At 38.4% G+C, this 23,886-nt stretch overlaps 2 non-coding genes across 2 annotated transcripts; one reads left to right on the top strand and one right to left on the bottom strand.

Annotated features, from left to right (window-relative positions):
* Positions 1–2,803: 2,803 nt before the first annotated feature.
* Positions 2,804–2,911, bottom strand: LOC148576131 (small nucleolar RNA R71). Its single transcript, XR_015904490.1, has one exon. It is a non-coding gene; the product is annotated as a small nucleolar RNA R71 (small nucleolar RNA).
* Positions 2,912–16,147: 13,236 nt separating this feature from the next.
* Positions 16,148–16,254, top strand: LOC148576130 (small nucleolar RNA R71). Its single transcript, XR_015903991.1, has one exon. It is a non-coding gene; the product is annotated as a small nucleolar RNA R71 (small nucleolar RNA).
* The last annotated feature ends 7,632 nt before the right edge of the window (positions 16,255–23,886 follow it).

Raw genomic sequence — 23,886 nt, 5'->3', positions numbered from 1 at the left:
GATCGGATGAAGACAGCAAGAAAGCAGAGGTTCAGAGGAACGAAAGCATCTCTATACACTTATCTAAAATTCTCACCAATGATATACATAAGTGTTTCTATCCTTATTTTCTATCTATTTATTATTTATGTTCGAAAACTCCATAACTATTTTATATCCGCCTGACTGAGATTTACAAGGTGACCATAGCTTGCTTCATACCAACAATCTCCGTGGGATCAACCCTTACTCACGTAAGGTTTATTACTTGGACGACCCAGTGCACTTGCTGGTTAGTTGTATCGAAGTTGTGAATGAAAAACGATTTATTAAGACGTGCGTACAGAGTTTCTGGCGCCGTTGCCTGAGATCACAATTTCGTGCACCAAGTTTTTGGCGCCGTTGCCGGGGATTGTTCGAGTTTGAACAACTGACGGTCCATCTTGTTGCTCAGATTAGGTAATTTTCTTTTTGTTTTATTTTCAAACATTTTTCAAAAACCTTTCAAAAATTTCTCATCTGTTTTCGAAAAAAAAATAAATCTTTTCAAAAATATATTTTTCTTCAGAATTTTTAATAATGAATTCTAGAGTTTCATGAAGCATGTTGAAGCCTGGCTGGCTGTAAAGCCATGTCTAATTCTTTTAGATAGGGGCTTCCAACCATCAGCATAGAGGCAAGTTAATTGGAATGTCAGCCGTGGCATGTCTGAGTTACATACTAAAGCTTGGCTGGCTATTAAGCCATGCCTAACCCTCGGATTGGAGCTTTAGACTAAGAATACAAGATTCCTGGAATTTATATTAAAAAAATTTTAAAATCCTTATTTTCTTTTTCCTATATGTTTTTTCGAAAAAAATATATACAAAAATCCAAAAAAATAAAAAAAATCATAAAAATAAAAAATATTTCATGTTTCTTGTTTGAGTCTTGAGTCAAGTTGAAAGTTTGGTGTCAATTGCATATTCATCTTGCATTTTTCGAAAAATTCATGCATTCATAGTGTTCTTCATGATCTTCAAGTTGTTCTTGGTAAGTCTTCTTGTTTGATCTTGATGTTTTCATGTTTTGTGTCTTTTCTTGTTTTTCATATGCATTCTTGCATTCATAGTGTCTATACATGAAAATTTTTTAAGTTTGGTGTCTTGCATGTTTTCTTTGCATTAAAAATTGTTCAAAAATAAGTTCTTGATGTTCATCTTGAGATTCAAAGTGTTCTTGGTGTTCATCTTGACATTCATAGCATTCTTGCATGCATTCATTGTTTTGATCCAAAATTTTCATACATTGAGTCTTTTTCATGTTTTTTTCCTCTCATCATTAAAAATTCAAAAATCAAAAAAAAAAAAAATATCTTTCCCTTTTTCTCTCATAAATTTCAAAAATTTGGATTGACTTTTTCAAAAAATTTTAAAATCTAGTTATTTTTATGAGTCAAATCAAATTTTCAATTTAAAAATCTTATCTTTTTCAAAATCTTTTTCAAAAATCAAATCTTTTTCATTTTTCTTATTTATTTTCGAAAATTTTAAAAATATTTTTCAAAAATCTTTTTCTTATCTTTATCTCCTAATTTTCGAAAATAACATCATCAATTAATGTTTTGATTCAAAAATTTCAAGTTTGTTACTTGCTTGTTAAGAAAGATTCAAACTTTAAGTTCTAGAATCATATTTTGTGATTTCTTGTGAATCAAGTCATTAATTGTGATTTTAAAAATCAAATATTTTTCAAAACTAATTTCAATCATATCTTTTCAAAAATATCTTTCTATCTTATCTTTTTCAAAATCATATCTTTTTCAAAAATTTGATTTTAAAATATCCTTTCTAACTTCTTATCTTCTTATCTTTTCAAAATTGATTTTCAAATTTGTTTCAACTAACTAACTAACTTTTTGTTTGTTTCTTATCTTTTTCAAAACTACCTAACTAACTCTCTCTCTCTAATTTTCGAAAATATCTTCCCTCTTTTTCAAAATTTCTTTTCAATTAACTAATTATTTTAATTTTTGATTTTAATTTTCGAAAAATTACTAACCTTTTTCAAAAACTATTTTTGAAAATCACTAACTCTTTTTCAAAAATAATTTTCAAAAATTCTCCTTCTCTCTCTTATCTCCTTCTATTTATTTATTCATCTACTAACACTTCATCTCACCCAAATTCGAACCCCCTCTTCCATCTGTGTTCGAATTTTTTCTTCTTCTTTTCTTCTACTCACACAAGGACCTCTATACTGTGGTAAAAAGGACCCCTATTATTATTATTTTTCTGTCCCTCTTTTTCATATGAGCAGGAGCAAGGACAAGAACATTCTTATTGAAGCAGATCCAGAACCTAAAAGGACTCTGAAGAAGAAACTAAGAGAAGCTAAATTACAACAATCCAGCAAGCACCTTTCAGAAATTTTCGAACAAGAAGAGGAGATGGCAGCCGAAAATAATAATAATGCAAGGAGGATGCTTGGTGACTTCACTGCACCTAATTCCAATTTACATGGAAGAAGCATCTCCATTCCTGCCATTGGAGCAAACAATTTTGAGCTTAAACCTCAATTAATTTCTCTGATGCAACAGAACTGCAAGTTTCATGGACTTCCATCTGAAGATCCTTTTCAGTTCTTAACTGAATTCTTGCAGATATGTGATATTGTTAAGACTAATGGAGTAGATCCTGAAGTCTACAGGCTCATGCTTTTCTCTTTTGCTATAAGGGACAGAGCTAGAGTATGGTTGGACTCTCAATCCAAAGATAGCCTGAACTCTTGGGATAAGCTGGTCAAGGCTTTCTTAGCCAAGTTCTTTCCTCCTCAAAATCTGAGTAAGCTTAGAGTGGATGTTCAAACCTTCAAACAGAAAGAAGGTGAATCCCTCTATGAAGCTTGGGAGAGATACAAAGAACTGACCAAAAAGTGTCCTTCTGACATGCTTTCAGAATGGACCATCCTGGATATATTCTATGATGGTCTATCTGAATTGGCTAAAATGTCATTGGATACTTCTGCAGGTGGATCCATTCACCTAAAGAAAATGCCTGCAGAAGCTCAAGAACTCATTGACATGGTTGCTAATAACCAGTTCATGTACACTTCTGAGAGGAATCCTATGAGTAATGGGACGCCTATGAAAAAGGGAGTTCTTGAAATTGATACTCTGAATGCCATACTGGCTCAGAATAAAATATTGACTCAGCAAGTCAATATGATTTCTCAGAGTCTGAATGGAATGCAAGCTGCATCCAACAGTACTCAAGAGGGATCTTCTGAAGAAGAAGCTTATGATCCTGAAAACCCTGCAGTAGCAGAGGTGAATTACATGGGTGAACCTTATGGAAACACCTATAACCCCTCATGGAGAAATCACCCAAATCTCTCATGGAAGGATCAACAAAAGCCTCAACAAGGCTTTAATAATGATGGAAGAAATAGGTTTAACAATAGTAAACCTTTTCCATCATCCACTCAGCAACAGACAGAGAACTCTGAACAAAATACCTCTAATTTAGCAAACTTAGTCTCTGATCTATCTAAGGCCACTGTAAGTTTCAAGAATGAAACAAGGTCCTCCATTAGAAATTTGGAGGCACAAGTGGGCCAGCTGAGTAAAAGGATCACTGAAATCCCTCCTAGTACTCTCCCAAGCAATACAGAAGAAAATCCAAAAGGAGAGTGCAAGGCCATTGACATAGTCAACACGACCGACCCTAGAGAGGAAGGGGAGGACGTAAATCCCAGTGAGGAAGACCTCCTGGGACGTCCAGTGTTCAATAAGGAGTTTCCCTTTGAGGAACCAAAAGAATATGAGACTCATCTAGAGACCATAGAGATTCCATTGAACCTCCTTATGCCCTTCATGAGCTCTGACGAGTATTCATCTTCTGAAGAGAATGAGGATGTTACTGAAGAGCAAGTTACCAAGTACCTTGGTGCAATCATGAAGTTGAATGCCAAATTATTTGGTATTGAGACTTGGGAAGATGAACCTTCCTTGTTCACCAATGAACTAAGTGATCTGGATCAACTGACATTACCTCAGAAGAAACAGGATCCTGGAAAGTTTGTAATACCTTGTACCATAGGCAACATGATCTTTGAAAAGGCTCTGTGTGACCTTGGTTCAGGGATAAACCTCATGCCCCTCTCTATAATAGAGAAACTGGGAATCTTTGGGGTGCAAGCTACAAAAATCTCATTAGAGATGGCAGACAATTCAAGAAAACAGGCTTATGGACAAGTAGAGGACGTGTTAGTAAAGGTTGAAGGCCTTTACATCCCTGCTGATTTCATAATCCTTGATACTGGGAAAGATGAGGATGAATCCATCATCCTTGGAAGACCTTTCCTAGCCACAACAAGAGCTGTGATTGATGTTGACAGAGGTGAATTAGTCCTTCAATTGAATGAGGACTCCCTTGTGTTTACAACTCAATGTTACCCTTCTGTAAACATGGAAAAGAGGCACAGTAAGCTTCTCTCAAAACAGAGTCAACCAGAGCCCCCACAGTCAAACTCTAAGTTTGGTGTTGGGAGGCCACAACCAAACTCTAAGTTTGGTGTTGAACTCCCATATCCAAACTCTAAGTTTGGTGTTGGAAAGTCTCAACAATGCTATGAACATCTGTGAGGCTCCATGAGAGCCCACTGTCAAGCTATTGATATTAAAGAAGCGCTTGTTGGGAGGCAACTGATGACAAGTCATTTTAGCCTAGTTTCACTAGCCTTTTTCTTGTGTTTTCAACTGAATTATGCACTTTCTTGAGCCATAAGCAAGCCAATTGGGTAGATTTTCATGTTTCCTTTGATTTAATCAACCATGTATGAATTAATGCAATTTCATGAAGTTTTATGCTATAATTGTCACATATTATGAAAGAATGAATATCTCATGATTTTGAGCATAGCTTTGATGTGTTTGGTTGATTAATGATAGGTGAAGAAAGCTTGGAGAAAGGTTGAAGCAAGAAGGAATGGCTAGGAGGAAGAGAGGACAAAAGGTTTGAGCAAAAGTTTGCCTCAAACTTTAGCTCAAACTTTTGGATTAATTGAAAATGAACCAGGGAGCAAAAAGCTGGACCAAAAGTTAGCCTCAAACTTTTGTGCAAACTTTTGGGCAAAAAGCTGGAGCAAAAGTTAGCCTCAAACTTTTTGGCTAACTTTTGGCATCACAAATCAACACCCTGGAGAGCAAAAGTTTGCGCCAACGTTAGCCCCTAACTTTTTGGCTAATGTTGGCGCATGAAAAACACACCCTGGAGAGCAAAAGTTTGCGCCAACGTTAGCCTCTAACTTTTTGGCTAACGTTGGCGCCATGAGTATGCAAGGGGAGGCCAACGTTGGAGCAAAAGTTTGACCCCTAACTTTTGCCCCAACGTTGGTATCAGCAAAGAAGGGTGGCTGATGTGAAAAGTTGGAGTAAAAGTTAGCCTCAAACTTTTACTCAAACTTTTACTCAAGCTTTCATGATTCCAAACCCGGTTCAATTCGGTTCTTCTCCAAACTCCAAGAGCAATCAACCAAGGCCTCTATCAACCCAATTCCATCAAGAGCAAAGGCCCAATTAAAGGCTTGAAGACCATTTGAAGAAAGTGTATAAATAGCATAGGATTTAAGTTTTTAAGAGAGCTTTTCCTTTGAGTTTTGAGAGAGAGTTTTCGGAGAGTTTTGGGATTGAGTGAATTTTAAATTTCTAAGTCTTGGGGAAGGAGAATTGAATTCCCTTCCTCTTAGTTTTCTTGCTTACAATTTCAATTACAATTGTCTTGGATCTTGGGTGGAGAATTGAAGAACTTCTGTTTCAATCTCACCTTGGGATCTTGTTTAATTTTCTGCTTAATTGAGTTTCAGTTTCGGTTAATTGCTTTTCATCTACTTTCTTTGCAATCTACATTTCCTTTGCAATTGTTCTTGTTGGATCTAGGAAGGCATTGAGATCTAGACTTGGTTTTCTAGTCTCTTGGGTCCTGAGATCCGGATTTCCCATTTCCCATTCCCTATTTACTGTTTTCATGCTCATTTACAATTTTGTTTTTAAGATCCGGTTCGATTCAAGACATCCTTTACTTCTCTGTTTGTTGCAATTTACTTTTCCTTGTTTAATTTCTGCAAATCCAACTCCCAATTCCCTTTACAATTCAAGCCATTTACATTTCTTGCACTTTAAGATTCTGCAATTTACATTTCTTGCGTTCTAAGTTTCTGCCATTTAATTTCTTGCTCTTTAAGATTCAGCACTTTAAATTCCAGTTCTCTTTAATTTCATGTAATTCACCCATTTCCTTTACTTTCTATGCAATTTAAATTCTGCAAATCACAAATCTCTCAACCAAATCTTGATTCGCTTGACTAAATCAACCACTAAACTAAAATTGCTCAATCCTTCAATCCCTGTGGGATCGATCTCATTCCCGTGAGTTATTATTACTTGATGCGACCCGGTGCACTTGCCGGTTAGATTTGGATGTTTTGGAGAAATTCATTTTTCCATAAAAATATCCCATCAACAACCCAATTTTTATTTATCTAATTTTATTTTTCTTGTTCTTTCATGTTTTATTAGGTTCATGATCATGTGGAGTCAGAAAATAAATATAAAAATTGAAAACGGAATCAAAAACAGCAGAAGAAAAATCACACCCTGGAGGAAGACCTTACTGCATTTAAACGCCAGTAAGAAGCATCTGGCTGGCGTTCAACGCCAGAACAGAGCAGGGTTCTGGCGCTGAATGCCCAAAATGGGCAGCATCTGGGCGTTTGAACGCCAGAATTGCACCCTGGAGAAGAGCTGGCGCTGAACGCCCAGAACAAGCATGGTTCTGGTGTTCAACGCCAGAAATGGGCAACAAATGAGCGTTCAACGCCCAGAACAAGCACCAATCTGGCGCTGAACGCCCAGAGTTGTGTGCAAGGGCATTTTGCATGCCTAATTTGGTGCAAGGTTGTAAATCCTTGAACACCTCAGGATCTGTGGACCCCACAGGATCCCCACCTACCTCCACTCACTTCTTCTCACCCCTCTTTCACACAATCCCATAAACACTCTTCCCCAAAACTCTTCACCAATCACCTCAATCTCTCTTCCCTATAACCACTTCACCACTCACATCCATCCACTCTTCCCCATAAACCTACCTCATAAATCCCACCTACCTTCAAAATTCAAAATCAATTTTCCACCCAAAACCCACCCTTATTGCCGAACCTTACCCCCCTTCCCTTCCCTATATAAAGCCATCCATTCTTCTTCATTTTCACACAACACAACCCTCTCTTCCCCTTCTTGGCTGAATACACCCCTCCCCCCTCTCCTCCATATTTTCTTTTTCTTCTTCATCTATTCTTTCTTCTCTTGCTCGAGGGCGAGCAATATTCTAAGTTTGGTGTGGTAAAAGCATAAGCTTTTTGTTTTTCCATTACCATTGATGGCACCCAAGACCGGAGAATCCTCTAGAAAAGGGAAAGGGAAGACAAAGGCTTCCACCTCCGAGTCATGGGAGATGGAAAGATTCATCTCCAAAGCTCATCAAGACCATTTCTATGATGTTGTGGCCAAGAAGAAGGTGATCCCCGAGGTCCCTTTCAAGCTCAAGAAGAATGAGTATCCGGAGATCCGACATGAAATCCAAAGAAGAGGTTGGGAAGTTCTCATAAACTCCATCTAACAAGTCGGCATCCTAATGGTTCAAGAGTTCTATGCCAAAGCATGGATCACTAGGAACCATGATCAAAGTAAGAACCCAAACCCAAAGAATTATATTACAATAGTTCGGGGGAAATACTTAGATTTTAGTCCGGAAAATGTGAGGTTGGCGTTTAACTTGCCTATGATGCAAGGAGATGCACGCCCCTACACTAGAAGGGTCAACTTTAATCAAAGGTTGGACCAAGTCCTCATGGACATATGTGTGGAAGGAGCTCAATGGAAGATTGACTCCAAAGGCAAGCCGGTTCAATTAAGAAGACTGGACCTCAAGCCTGTGGCTAGAGGATGGTTGGCATTCATCCAACGCTCCATCATCCCCACTAGCAACCGATCTGAAGTTACTGTGGATCGGGCCATCATGATTCATAGCATCATGATTGGAGAGGAAGTAGAAGCTCATGAAGTCATCTCCCTTGAATTCTACAAAATAGCCGAAAAGCCCTCTCCTGGGGCAAGGCTAGCTTTTCCTCATCTTATTTGCCATCTATGTTACTCAGCTGGAGCTTTCATAGAAGGAGACATTCCCAATGAGGAAGAGAAGCCCATCACTAAGAAAAGGATAGATCAAACAAGAGAGCCCATTCATGGAGCTCAAGAGATGCATGAAGCTCATCACCATGAGATCCCGGAGATGCCTCAAATGCATTTTCCTCTACAAAACTATTGGGAGCAAATCAACGCCTCCCTAGGAGAATTAAGTTCCAACATGGGACAACTAAGGGTGGAACATCAAGAGCACTCCATCATCCTTCATGAAATTTGAGAAGATCAAAAAGCAATGAGGGAGGAGCAACAAAGACAAGGAAGAGACATAGAAGAGCTCAAGGACATCATTGGTTCCTCAAGAAGGAAACGCCACCATCACTAAGGTGGACTCATTCCTTGTTCTTATTTTCTATTTTTTGTTTTCTCTATGTTAAGTGCTTATCCATGTTTCTATCTTATTACATGATCATTAGTAGTTAGTAACTATGTCTTAAAGTTATAATGTCCTATGAACCCATCACCTCTCTTAAATGAAAACTATTTTAATTCAAAAGAACAAGAAGTACATGAGTTTCGAATTTATCCTTGAACTTAGTTTAATTATATTGATGTGGTGATAATACTTTTTGTTTTCTGAATGAATGCTTGAACAGTGCATATGTCTTTTGAAGTTGTTGTTTAAGAATGTTAAATATGTTGGCTCTTGAAAGAATGATGATAAGGAGACATGTTATTTGATAATCTAAAAAATCATAAAAATGACTCTTGAAGCAAGAAAAAGCAGCAAAGAACAAAGCTTGCAGAAAAAAATATAGGCGAAAAAAAATAAAAATAAAAAGCAAGCAGAAAAAGCCAAAAGCTCTTAAAACCAAGAGGCAAGAGCAAAAAGCCAATAACCCTTAAAACCAAAAGGCAAGGGTAAATAAAAAGGATCCCAAGGCTTTGAGCATCAGTAGATAGGAGGGCCTAAAGGAATAAAATCCTGGCCTAAGCGGCTAAACCAAGCTGTCCCTAACCATGTGCTTGTGCGTGAAGGTGTCAAGTGAAAACTTAAGACTGAGCGGTTAAAGTCAAGGTCCAAAGCAAAAGAAGAGTGTGCTTAAAAACCCTGGACACCTCTAATTGGGGACTTTAGCAAAGCTGAGTCACAATCTGAAAAGGTTCACCCAATTATGTGTCTGTGGTATTTATGTATCCGGTGGTAATACTGGAAAACAAAGTGCTTAGGGCCACGGCCAAGACTCATAAAATAGCTGTGTTCAAGAATCATCATACTGAACTAGGAGAATCAATAACACTATCTGAACTCTGAGTTCCTATAGATGCCAATCATTCTGAACTTCCATGGATAAAGTGAGATGCCAAAACTATTCAAGAGGCAAAAAGCTACAAGTCCCGCTCATTTAATTGGAGCTATGTTTCATTGATAGTTTGGAATTTATAGTATATTCTCTTCTTTTTATCCTATTTGATTTTCAGTTGCTTGGGGACAAGCAACAATTTAAGTTTGGTGTTGTGATGAGCGGATAATTTATACGCTTTTTGGCATTGTTTTTAGTATTTTTTTAGTAGAATCTAGTTACTTTTAGGGATGTTTTCATTAGTTTTTATGTTAAATTCACATTTCTAGACTCTACTATGAGTTTGTGTGTTTTTATGTGATTTCAGGTATTTTCTGGTTGAAATTGAGGGACTTAAGCAAAAATCAGATTCAGAGGTTGAAGAAGGACTGCTAATGCTGTTGGATTCTGACCTCCCTGTACTCAAAGTGGATTTTCTGGAGCTACAGAACTCAAAATGGTGCGCTTCCAAATGCGTTGGAAAGTAGACATCTAGGGCTTTCCAGCAATATATAATAGTCCATACTTTGGCCAAAGTATGGACTATTATATATTGCTGGAAAGCCCTGGACGTCTACTTTCCAACGCAATTGGAAGCGCGCCATTTTGAGTTCTGTAGCTCCAGAAAATCCATTTTAAGTGCAGAGAGGTCAGAATCCAACAGCATCAGCAGTCCTTCTTCAACCTCTGAATCTGATTTTTGCTCAAGTCCCTCAATTTCAGCCAGAAAGTACCTGAAATCACAGAAAAACACACAAACTCATAGTAAAATCCAGAAATTTGAATTTAACATAAAAACTAATGAAAACATCCCTAAAAGTAACTAGATTCTACTAAAAACATACTAAAAACAATGCCAAAAAGCGTATAAATTATCCGCTCATGAAAATGCTCTATATTCGTCAAAGAGTTCTGCCTGTTCCAGTTGTTTCCGATGCATTTCATGTATGTGTGCACCTTGATGTGCTTGGATGTTGATTAGCTTTTCGATGGCTTCTTGTTGTTGATCTTGCCTTTGCTCTATCCTGTGGAAGGATTCACCCCAATGTTTCCCTTGTTCCAGTTGCTGCTCCATCGATTGCTTTTGCCATTCCCCCTGTTGATTCATCCATCCAGAGAGTAATTCTTCTTGATGGCTTACCAACTGTAGTTGCAACTCTTTCTGTGCCCCTTGATTTTCCAAGTATTGTCTAGATAAGCCATCAATGGCTTCCTGTAGCTGGTGCATGTCTAAAGGGGCTTGCTCCTCTAAGTTTTGTCCTTCTACTACTTGATGGGCTGGCCTCTTTCTTGGCTTTCGTTGAGGTAGGGGAGATGTGATAAACCCATATTTTATGATATATTTTGTGCTTAATCTGAGTGATTTATTCAATCCTTCACCCACTTATTCATATTAATTGCATGGTTTTACTTTCCCTTCCTTATTATGTGATGTATGTGAAAAACTTGTTTCCTATGCTTAAAAATAGTTATTTTGATTACCCTTTATTTCCATTCGATGTCGTGATTCGTGTGTTGAGTAGTTTCAGATCTTCTAAGGCAGGAATGACTTAAAAGATGGAAAGGAAACATATAAAAATGGAAGGAAAGCACAAAACAGAGTTTTTGAAGAAACTGGCAGCCACGCGATTGCATGGGCGACGCGGCCGCATGCCAGCGCGAAAAGGGCATTGACGCGGCCGCATGACTGACGCGACCGCGCGCCTCGAGCGAAACACATATGACACGGCCGCATGACTGACACAACCGCATGACAAGGAAAACTCCGAATGACTCGACCGCATGACCCACACAGACGCGTGACAGAGGCCACGCACCAGAAATTGCAGAAAACGCTCATAGCGAATTTTGAAGCCCTTTTTGGCCCAAATCCAAGTCCAGAAGGCATAGACCAGAGGTTATGAAGTGGGGGAATGCATCCATTCAAGGAGAGTCTCCAATTAGTTAGTTTTCCATGATTTAGATTTAGTTTTGAGAGGGAGATTCTCTCCTCTCTCTTTAGGATTAGGATTTAAATTTAGGATTTTATGCGCTTTCAGGATTATCTCTTTTTATCAGGTTCAATATTCCTTTTTATTATTTTCTCAATTTTAATTTATGAATTCTTCTATGTTACAGATTACTATTTTGAATTAATGTTATTTGAGGTATTTCAGTTTATTATTGCTCTCTTTTATTTATGTTACTGTTGCTTCCAATCTGAAGACATTTTTATTCCAGTAGATTTATTTTTCTCCTTTTGGTCTTGGTTAAGAAATTAGTAACTCAGGAGTTATCAAACTCAACATGATTGATAATCGTTATCTTTGCTAATTGAATTGAACCTCAATAAGCCCAATCTTTCCTTAGGGATTAACTAGGATTAGAGGATCTAACTAATTACTCACTTGACCTCCCCTTGCTCTAGCAAAGGTTAACTAAGTGGAATTAAAATTTAATTTTCATCATCATTGATAAGGGTAACTAGGATAGGACTTCCAATTTCTCATACCTTGCCAAAAGTGTGTTTTACAGTTATTTATTAATTTTACAGTCTTTTACTTATTTTAAATTGCAATTTAAATTACTTGCTCCCTACCTTCAAAACCCCAATTTACAATCTTCAAAACCAATAATAAGAACATACTTCCCTGTAGTTCCTTGAGAAGACTACCCGCGGTTTGAATACTTCGGTTATCAATTTATTTAGGGGTTTGTTACTTGTGACAACCAAAACTTTTGTAGGAAAGGTTGATTGCTTGGTTTAGAAACTATACTTGCAACGAGAGTTTACTATAACTTCTAAACCATCAATCTTCCAAGTTCTTTCAAGATGCAACTGCATGCATCCGTCGGACAGTAATTGCGATGCCCACTTTTATCCACTCCGGGTTCCTCATCTTTGAACACCACCCCAGCCCTGTCACACAGACAAAAAATAGTGCTGGGGTAGCCTAACCTTCCTCCAGAATCGCTCTTTTCAGCCATCTTCCTAATACCTTGAGCTATAAGTTCATGGACCTTGATCTCTCCCCCTTTAAGTATACATTGCACCATTGTTGCTCTCTTAAGATTCACCTCTGAGTTATTCCCGGCAGGAAGGATGGACCTCCTTACAATTTCAAACCACCCCTTTGCCTCAGGGGTGAGGTTCCCTCTCTTGATGAACTTGGGTTTTCCCTGAGGATCTCATACCCAATCAGCTCCTTGCACGCATATATCTTGTACAATCTGGTCATGATTAGGGCTGCCATCTATTCTGGAGTGATAGCTTTCTTTTGCAAAGGGTATGGCTCGTAGCTTTAATGCCCTCATGATGCTCATGGGGCTGAAGTCCAAGGTTACCCCTCTCACAAAGCTTATATAGGAGTCATCTGCCTTATCATACCTGACTGCATTTGCATAAAACTCTCTTACAAGAGTTGCATTTACTTTTATGACTGGATCAGTAAGGAGCTCCCATCTTCTCTTCTCCACCTTCTCTATGATTTTGGGGCACTCAGTTTTTCTGACTTGAAAGCCTAGCTCATATATGAGCTCCTTATCAACCATCCATCCATATTGCAGTGCATGGTGAAAGGTTTTGAATTTCTTCTCATCGAAAGGGCGTTGCTCCATAGGCTCCTTCCCTTTTCTTCTCTTAGAGCTTGATGATGCCATAAGTGATTGTTGATATATGAAGGTGTAAAGGGTGTGGATAATTGGCTTCGATCAGTTAAGATGGGGTGTAGTGAAAGGAGTGAGTGAGAGTGTTTCTGATGGGGTAAGAAGAGTTGGGTGTTAAAAGTGGGAAGTGTAAAGGATGGAAATTGGAATGTGAAAGGTAGTACGGACTAGGAACTAATTTATATAGGGAGATGGTGAGTGAATGAAAGGTGTGGATTGATGGAGTGGTTGTATGATGAACGGATGGGGTTTAGCATGGGATGAACACAAGGATCATCAACTTTATGAAGGGGGGTTGGTTCGATTTCCAAGCGTGTCACTCTTCCAACGTTGCATGGCAACATTTCCCAATGCATCCCCCTTGAAAACACGTGTATAGTACTTCTCCTTTTGTGGTGGCCGAATCCTCCTTCTTCAATTGTCCCATCAATTCTCCTACAAATAAAGGGATGTGATTAATGAATTTGTGGAAAGTGGTGGCAAAATTTAAAAGAAAAGAAAGAGTAACTACTTTTTAAAATTTTTTTGTTGTTAACTGACTAAGTGCTATTCATAAGTACAAACCAACTGACTAATTGATTGTCCATGTATGCAACATTGGTGACACCAAACTTAGTTTGTGGCCATGTGGAGTAAAAGGAATTGTTCAAGGTTCTAAGAGTGACATGATATGAATTGCATTCATGTTCTCTTAGTGTGCCTTGAACACCAAACTTGTTCTTCACTATATGTTGCATAAAAGGATTCATTCAAGTATATGTCAGAGTTGATTTGGACTTCATGAACCTTGCATTATTAACTACTTTTAAAAGCATATAAAACATGGGTTGCCTCCCATGAAGCGCTTCGTTAGTGTCACTAGCTTGACGTTCTGCACTTTGTCAGGTGGTTGGTAATGCTTCAGATCTTCCCCTCTTGCAGTAAACCTATATCCATTGGCTTCATCAAGGATCTCTACATGCTCTAGGGAGAGAACTTTGTTGATGGTGAAAATCTTAGGTAGCTGAGATGGGATGGTGGGGAGATGAGGTGGGATATCTAGGAAGTAAGCTGAGATCACTTTATCCCCTGGAGAGAAATCCTCTGTAGGGATCTTCTTGTTCCTCCATCCCCTTGGTGCCTTCTTCTTTGTTGCTTTGGATGTTGCCCTACTCTTTGTGGCCTCTTCTTTCAAGGAAATATTCTTGCTAGTCTCATATGACTCTGGTGGTTTAGGTTCCTCCTGATTTTCCTTGAGCTGTGACAGCTGCTGATTATCTTGTTCATCAACCAAAGGGATTCCCTGTGATTCAATGCTTGTTTCTTCCACCAGTGCTTTGTCGTGCTCTTTCCTTGGTTCCTTGCTTTCCTGATCTGCTTCTGGTGAGGGTTTGAAGACATTGAATGCGAGTTGTTCGTCATGTATCCTCAATATTAGTTCTCCTCGCTCCACATCTATGAGCGCTCTGGCTGTAGCTAGGAATGGTATTCCCAATATGATTGGGTGAAGGTGACTCTCTTCCATTTCCAATATGACAAAGTCTGTAGGAAGGAAGTAGTTCCCAACCTTTACCAACACATTTTCAACCACTCCTACTGCTCGTTTTTGAGTTTTGTCAGCCAGCCTGATGACTACGTCTGTGGGCATTAGCTCATTGATCTGCAGCTTCTTCATAAGGGATAAGGGCATTAAGTTGATGCTTGCTCCTAGGTCACAGAGTCCTTTGTCAAACATTATTTCTCCTATGGCACAGGGGATGTGAAAACTCCCTGGGTCCTTCTATTTTGTAGGCATCTCTGGTTGAATGAGAGCATTGCACTCCTTATTCATCACTATTGTTTGCCCTCCTTTGAATGAGCTTTTCCTAGTCAGCAGCTCCTTCATATACTTAATGTATGAGGGCATTTGTTGGAGGGCCTTGATGAATGGTATGTTTACATGGAGAGATGCAAACATGTCAAGAAACCTTGAGTATATTCTCTTTTTTACACCACCCTTGAGTTTTTGGGGAAAGGGTGCATAGAGTCTCAGCAGCTCTAACTATGAAATTTTGGTTTCTTGGTGATCCTCTTCCTGTTTCTCTGCTGATGTATCTCCAGGTTGTTCTAATGTTTTGTTTGGCTCTTCCTCAGTCCCCTTATCACTTATAGTGACCATCTTGCAATCTTTCCATCTGACCTTCTTTGCTTCATCTCTCGGGTTCTTCTCTGTGTCACTTGGGAAGCTATCAGTAGGTTTGGGAATCTTTTCAGAGAGGTATCCCACTTGAAATTCCAGCCTCTGAATGGTGTCTCCTTGGTTTTTGAGATTAGCTCGCACCTCCTCTTTGAACACCTTGTTATCTTGAATCTCTTTGCATATGCCTTCAAGTAGAGTCTCAATCCTTGATAGTCTTTCTTCCAATGATGGTGAATTGAGATTGGAGGGATGAGAAGGGCCATTTTGGCTTTGGTATGGATGTTGAGGTGTGTTGTTAGGTGGGTGCTGATATGATCTCTGTGTGGAATGTTGGTGACCTGCATTGTTGTTGGGGTTGTGGCGTCTCTGATCTTGGCCTTGGTCTTGTTGATTTCCCCACCTAAAATTTGGGTGGTTCCTCCAACCAGGATTGTAAGTCTTGGAGTATGGGTCATGGTTCTGCCTAGGTGGATTTCCAATGTAGTTGGCTTGTTCCTGATCACCCTCTGTTTCTTCATTCACTCCTTTTTGAGCTGCTGTTGAGGTGGTGATTACTGCTACTTGACTCCTCTCCATCTTCTTGGTAAGGTCAGCCAGCTGCTTGGTGATCATCTTATTTTGAGCTAGCAGTGCATCCACATTGTTTAGCTCCATTACTCCTCTAGTGTTACCCCTTTCAGAAGCATAGAAGTAGTCATTCTCAGCTACAGTCTCAATGACATCTAGGCTTCTTCAATGGTCTTCTTCTTATTCAAAGATCCCCCGGATGAGTGGTCTACTACCTTCTTTGATTCATAAGAAAGACCTTCATAGAAAATGTGTAACTGCACCCATTCATTGAACATATCTGGTGGGCACCTTCTTGTCAGATCCTTAAACCTCTCACATGCTTCATATAGAGTCTCACCATCTTGTTGCCTGAAAGTTTGAACCCCAGCTCTCAACCTGTTGATTCTTTGAGGAGGATAGAATCTCGCCAAGAATTTGTTCACCACATCTTCCCAGGTTGTTAAGCTCTCCTTCAGGAAAGATTCCAGCCATTTAGATGCCTTGTCCTTGAGTGAGAAGGGGAATAGAAGCAGTCTATAGGTGTCAGGATGAACACCATTAGACTTCACAGTATCACATATCCTCAGGAAGGTGGTTACATGTTGATTGGGATCTTCTTGAACACTTCCTCCGAATGAACAGTTATTCTGAACAAGGGTGGTGAGCTGTGGCTTTAGTTCAAAGTTGTTGGCATGTATGGTTGGCTTTTGGATGCTACTCCCACAGTTTCCTGGGTTTGGATTGATGTAGGATCCCAGAACTCTTCTCTCTTGCCCAGCATGATGCACTGGGCCTTCTCTGTTATGGTTGTGAGCCTCTTCTTCATGATGGTTCTCCATATTCTCATCCATGTCTGGTTTAAAATACTCCTCTTCTTCATCCGTACCAACTACTCTCTTTCCTCTTGCTTCCCTCCTTAATCTAAGGAAGGTTCTCTCAAGTTCAGAATCAAAAGAAGTTGAAGCCCCACTTCTTCTACCTATCATACAACCAACAAGGCAAAAGCAAGAAAGATAGATGCAGACAGTATTCTCTGCAGAAATGCTGTTAGTGTGAGTAATGCAATATATCAAACAGTTAGTGGGTCAGTGAACTAAATAGTAAAAAAAAATACGCAGATAACACCAGAAACGGGTAAAGGGTAAAGGGAAGGAAATAACTAAAATTGAAAGTAAATTACTCAAATGAAATTAAATCAAACAAAAGAAAAAAAAATGCTCAATCTAGTTATCCACCAATTTAATCATTGTTGATACAAAATCAATCTCCGGCAACGGCGCAATAAACTTGATGCACGGAAACTTGTCTCTCAATAATTTCCCTCGGTAAATATACCGAAATGTCGTCAAGTAAAAACTCACAATAGAGTGAGGTCGAATCCCACAGGGATTGATTGCTCAATCAAATTTAATTAGAGGAATGTTCTAGTCGAGCTAAGCAGAATTTGGTGTGAGAGTTGCAAGAAATTAAATGGCGGAAAGTAAATAGCAGAAAATGTAAATGCTGGGAATAAAGAGCTGAATATAAATGACGGAAAGTAAATTACAGAATCTTAAATAGGGAATGGGGAATTTAGCATGAAAGTAAATTACAGAAACTAAAGAGAATGGGTAAGATCAGAAATGGGGGATTCATTGGGCTTAGGAGATGTTGCATTCTCTGGATCAAGTTCATTTTCATCTCTTCCTCAATCAATGCATTCATTGATCTCCTTAGCAATCTTAAGTGATTGAACTCCAATTCCTTGGTAATTCAATCTCTCAAATCTTGATCAATAGCCAATTTCTTGGTCCAATTGCTCATGAGAAGAGATGAAGTATGGTCACTGATTATACCACATGTATTTCCAAATCAAAGTGTTGGTAGGATTATATGTCACTATTTCCATCCAGACCTCAATTTGGTCCAACATGAGAAAGCATTTCTAGCATGATCTCTTGATTCCTCTTCCAAGGTTCTGAAGAGATCCAAGTATGAATAGCTTCTTTTCCAAGATAACTACCCAATTGGATGAAGATTGAAAGCTTTCTAGTAAAATCAAGAGAAAAGAAAGAAGAAGAATAATGAAAACTATTATTGATCCATCAAATTACAACAGAGCTCCCTAACCCAATGAAAGGGGTTTAGTTGTTAATGGCTCTGGGAATGGAAAACAAAGATGGAGAGTGCATTCTGAAAGTAAAACTAGAAGTTGCAGAGAAAGTAAAATTATACAGACAGTAGTTGTCCCAATCCAAAAGTTCTTCTTTAGTTCAAAACTACTCCTATTTATACTACTCTTCTGATCTTTTAGTTGGCTCTTCAAGTCTTGGATATGGGCCTTTTGATCTTGAGTTGAAGCAGTTATCATCTTTAGTGGGCTCAGCTTCACTTGCAGAGAAAGTGTGCAGTAGGCATGGACTTTAGCTTAGGGCGTTAGTGGTGTTAACGTTAAGTGAAAATGTGGGGTCGAAAACGTTAGTGACAATCACCTTTTTCACTAACGTTCCTAACCCAAAATGGTCCACGTTAACTTCAATGTTAGTGGCACTAACGTGACCACTAAAATTGCCTCTTGGCCCTTCGCAAATGTTACTGGGGTTTACCTTTCCCAATAACGTTGAGAGTACCCCTTTCTCCCTATGTTAGAGTTCACGTTAGTATAGTTAACGTGACCTTTAACGTAGGCTTGCCAGATCTTCGAGAGTGTTAGTGACTCTACCTTTTTCACTAACGCTCCAAAACGCCCCTTTCCCACGTTAGTGCCTCACGTTAATTACATTAACGTGACTACTAACGTGGTGTTGATTGCCATCTCCAACATTAGTGACAAAGGTGAGTGTCACTAACGTTGGCTCATCATCCCTTTCCTCCACGTTAACTTCCACGTTAATGTAATTAACGTGACAACTAACGTGGCTCATAGTGGCTTAGTCCAACGTTAGTGACAAAGGTGAGTGTCACTAACGTCGGCGATTCCTTGCTCCTTCCACGTTAAAGTTCACGTTAACTAAGTTAACGTGGCTCTTAACGTGGCCAATATGGGCTTAGTCCAACGTTAGTGACAAAGGTGAGTGTCACTAACGTTGGCATTATCTTTCTCTTCCACGTTAGAGTTCACGTTAACTGAGTTAACGTGACTCTTAACGTGGCCAATTGCCCTTTTTGCAGCGTTAGTGGCACTCACTTTTACCACTAATGCTTGGAGCTTCCTTTTCCTCCACGTTAACTACCACGTTAATGTAGTTAACGTGGTATTTAACGTGGGCTATGATGGCTTCGAAGACGTTATTGGCGATCACTTTTCTCATTAACGTTGCAAGCTAGCTCCCATTCCACGTTAGTGGTCACGTTAGTTAGACTAACGTGGCTACTAACGTGGCTTTTCCTTGCCACCTTTGTCCTGAAATCAAGCAAATAAAGTGCATCAAAGCTCTAATCCAAGTTATGAGTCATGCATAATCCAATTTGTCATTAAATTCATGCATAATTCTCATGAAATCATATAAAATTCACAATGTTTGCTTCAATCAAGATGTAAGTGAAATTCTACCCAAAACTTGCTTATTTCCTAAGAAAATGCATGAAACTACCCTAAAATAGTAAAGAAAAGGTCAGTGAAACTGGCCGAAATGCCCTGGTATCAATGATTACAATCCTTGCTTTGTCTGATGCTATATATCCATTATTTTGTGTATGGATGCATTTACATGATTGAGGCCATCATTTCAATAGTCACTTTTCCCAAACAGCCTTAACCCTTTTACCTACCATTGCTAACCAGTTTTGAGCCTATGATAAACCCTTTTTATTCTTAAATGGAGCACATTAACACCCCTAAGTGAAAAACAATGAACGTCCCTGGATTTGGATCCTTGATTAGCTTAGGTGAGTAAGGGCATGTATCATTCAATGGGAGGGTGTACTTGGGAACTTGGATAGATGTAAAGGTATGTATTTGCAGTTGTAATTGAAAATTTTGGGAATTGAGAACATACTCATGTATTGAATGATTGAACCATATGCATTGACATTTTTGTATATGATACCCCAAAAAAAGGGGGACAAGCAAAGAAAAAGAATATATATATATATATATATATATATATATATATATATATGAGAATGAAGGAAAAGGAATGTAAATAAAAAGAGATAGAAAAACAAAAGAAACAAAAATATGAAAAAAAGGCCAATAAAAAGGAGACAAAATGCCCCAAAGTAAAGCAACAATAACAATGCATATGGAATGTGAACTAAAGTGAATACATGAGTATATGAAAAAATGGAAACCATGGGTAGCTAGGTATTGTATTAGAATTATATAGGTTGTTTTATGTGTTTGGTGAGATCTTAGGTTAATCAAGGATTTAAATTTCAAGCTCACTTGACCATATATATCCCTACCTTTACCCTAGCCCCATTACAACCTATGAACAATACCTCATGATACTTGTATGCATGAATTGAGTAATTGTTGATTATTAGATGAAAGACAAATCTTGGAAAGCATGATTAGGGGAGGATTGAGTGACGAACCCTATACACTTGAGCGAATAGAGCGGATACACTTCCGGTGAGGGTTCGATGTTCAACTCCTTGTTCCCGGCTTTCACAAGCGTTCGTCTTGTAAGTTATATGCACTTCAGCTTGATGTTCAAATTGGTAGGATTCATGAACTACAAGTCACCTTAGCCCTATATGCTCATATGCGTTCTTGGAGGATAGATTTACCCTTGACCAAGTGGATAAATACCTTTACATTAGTTGCATGCATTCACTTAGGTGATTTGCACTTCATGAACCCTATTAACCAAAGACTCTGGGTTGTCTCACAAAGAAATGCAATGAAGTGGGCAATTATTGGCTATGAAGGAACAAAGGGGGTTTGGTTGATAGAAGGGGCAATGAAATAAACGACAAGAAAAGTAAAGAGAGCAATTAATAAAGAGAGACATTCATGGCAAGGTTTGAGATCATAGGCTTTCTATCTTAGTCATTAATCATAACAATACCTAACAAGAATTTATCTTATTTTGTCATCCCCAATGTTGGAAGAAAGTGTAAGTTATCTTCCATTAGAGAAAGTCAAACAAGACTAGTTAATCTCAAATCAAAAATACTAATCAACTCACTAATTGAATTAGCAAGAGATTAGAGTCATTGAAAATGATATTAACTAACAACTCTAGATCACCAATCTACATTGGGTATTAATGACTCAAGATTACCCAATTACTCTTTCCAAGCCAAAAATGCTCAAAATCTACTCTAAAGCCTAACCAAGCATTTTGTCAAACAATTGGAAGGCATAAAAGGAAAGCATAGTAAATGTGTAAGAATAATAAATCTACCAACTACCAATTGCAAGAAAAGCAAATCAACAACTCAAATCATCAATAAAAGAAACATCAACATCAAATTGCATTAAAAGAGATCTAAATCCAACATGAGCATCCATGAACATAAAAGAGAGAATAAAAACAAAATTGACAAGAGAACTAAGAAGAACAAAGTAGTAGAAATAAGAAATCATAAAGGAAATAAGATGAAAAGATGAGATTGAACCTAGATCTATGAGAGATTAACCTAACCTAATTCTAGAGAGAAGAAGGAGCTTCTCTCTCTAAAAACTAACCTACATGATGCTACCCTACAAAACAATTGCTCCCCTCTTACCCAAGCTTGAATTCTGCATAAAATAGCATCAGAAAATGAGTTGGATTGGGCCCAATGTGCTTCAGAAATCGCCCCCAGCGATTTCATCTTTAGTGGGCCATGTGCAGCATCGGTGTGCACACGTACAGTGCACGTGTGCGCCCATAAACACGAAGAAACTATGGAAAATTTATATCATTTTGAAGCCTCGGATGTTAGCTTTCCAACGCAACTAGAACCGCCTCATTTGGACCTCTTTAGCTCAAGTTATTATCGATTGAGTGTCAGAAGGTCAGGCTTGACAGCTTTACGGTTCCTTCATTTCTTCATAAGTTCTCCCATTTTGCATGATTTTTCTTCATTCCTTCAACCCAATATTTCCCTTCTAAACCTGAAACCACTCAACAAAAATATCAAGGCATCGAATGGAATTAAAGTGAATTGAATTTAGCTATTTTAAGGCCTAAAAAGTATGTTTTCACACTTAAGTACAAATTTAGGGAGAATTGCAAAACCATGCTATTTCATTGAATAAATGTGAGAAAAGGTGATAAAATCCCCCAAATTAACCACAAGATAAACTACAAAATCGGGGTTTATCAAGTCTCCCCACACTTAAACTAAGTATGTCCTCATACGAAAATTGTTGTCGGTCTAGATTTTCTTCCTAAAGAAAGGAATTACTTCGTTGTAAGCATAGCTCCAAACCAACAAACAACTCTCACATCAAATTAAAATGTGGTTTTGTCACAAGTACAAACCCCAATGAAAATTAACTGAAGTATTTAGACTCTAGGTTGTCTCACAAGGAATTGCAATGAAGTGGGCAATTATTGGCTATGAAGGAACAAAGGGGGTTTGGTTGATAGAATAGGCAATGAAATAAATGGCAAGAAAAGTAAAGAGAGAAATTAAAGAAAGCAATTAATAAAGAGAGACATTTATGGCAAGGTTTGAGATCATAGGCTTTCTATCCTAGTCATTAATCATAACAATACCTAACAAGAATTTATCTTATTTCGTCATCCCCAATGTTGGAAGAAGGTGTAAGTTATCTTCCATTAGAGAAAGTCAAACAAGACTAGTTAATCTCAAATCAAAAATCCTAATCAACTCACTAATTGAATTAGCAAGAGATTAGAGTCATTGAAAATGATATTAACTAACAACTCTAGATCACCAATCTACATTGGGTATTAATGGCTCAAGATTACCCAATTACTCTTCCCAAGCCAAGAATGCTCAAAATCTACTCTAAAGCCTAACCAAGCATTTTGTCAAACAATTGGAAGGCATAAAAGGAAAGCATAGTAAATGTGCAAGAATAATAAATCTACCAACTACCAATTGCAAGAAAAGCAAATCAACAACTCAAATCATCAATAAAATAAACATCAACATCAAATTGCATTAAAATAGATCTAAATCCAACATGAGCATCCATGAACATAAAAGAGAGAATAAAAGCAAAATTGACAAGAGAACTAAGAAGAACAGAGAAGTAGAAACAAGAAATCATAAAGGAAACAAGATGAAAAGATGAGATTGAACCTAGATCTATGAGAGATTAACCTAACCTAATTCTAGAGAGAAGAAGGAGCTTCCCTCTCTAAAAACTAACCTACATGATGCTACCCTACAAAACAAGTGCTCCCTTCTTGCCCAAGCTTAAATTCTACATGAAATAGCATCAGAAAATGAGTTGGATTGGGCCCAAAGTGCTTCAGAAATCGCCCCCAGCAATTTCATCTTTAGTGGGCCATGTGCAGCATCGGCGCGCACGCGTACAGTTCACGTGCGTGCCCCTAAACGCGAATCAACTATGGCAAATTTTATATTATTTTGAAACCCCGGATGTTAGCCTTCCAACGCAACTAGAATCGCCTCATTTGGACTTCTGTAGCTCAAGTTATGATTGATTGAGTGTCAGGAGGTCAGACTTGACAGCTTTACGGTTCCTTCATTTCTTCATAAGTTCTCCCACTTTGCATGCTTTTTCTTCATTCCTTCAACCCAATCTTTGCCTTCTAAACCTGAAACCACTCAACAAATATATCAAGGCATCGAATGGAATTAAAGTTAATTGAATTTAGCTATTTTAAGGCCTAAAAAGCATGTTTTCACACTTAAGCACAAATTTAGGGAGAATTGCAAAACCATGCTATTTCATTGAATAAATGTGAGAAAAGGTGATAAAATCCCCCAAATTAAGCATAAGATAAATCACAAAATCGGGGTTTATCACACACGAACCCCACGCACATGCATGGGTGCAAGGAGTTGGGTTTGGCGCACGAAGAGTGATGCATTCGTGTGGATTGGCGACTTCCCTACCGATGCGTACGCACGCTTGACACGTACACGTGGATTGCGAAATTTAGGCGACGCATACG

The sequence above is a fragment of the Arachis ipaensis genome, chromosome B1, assembly GCF_059453495.1.
Source record: "Arachis ipaensis isolate K30076 ecotype BB chromosome B1, ASM5945349v1, whole genome shotgun sequence".
In the NCBI taxonomy this organism is placed as follows: Eukaryota; Viridiplantae; Streptophyta; class Magnoliopsida; order Fabales; family Fabaceae; genus Arachis; species Arachis ipaensis.
This window is presented reverse-complemented; position numbering and strand designations above follow the sequence as displayed.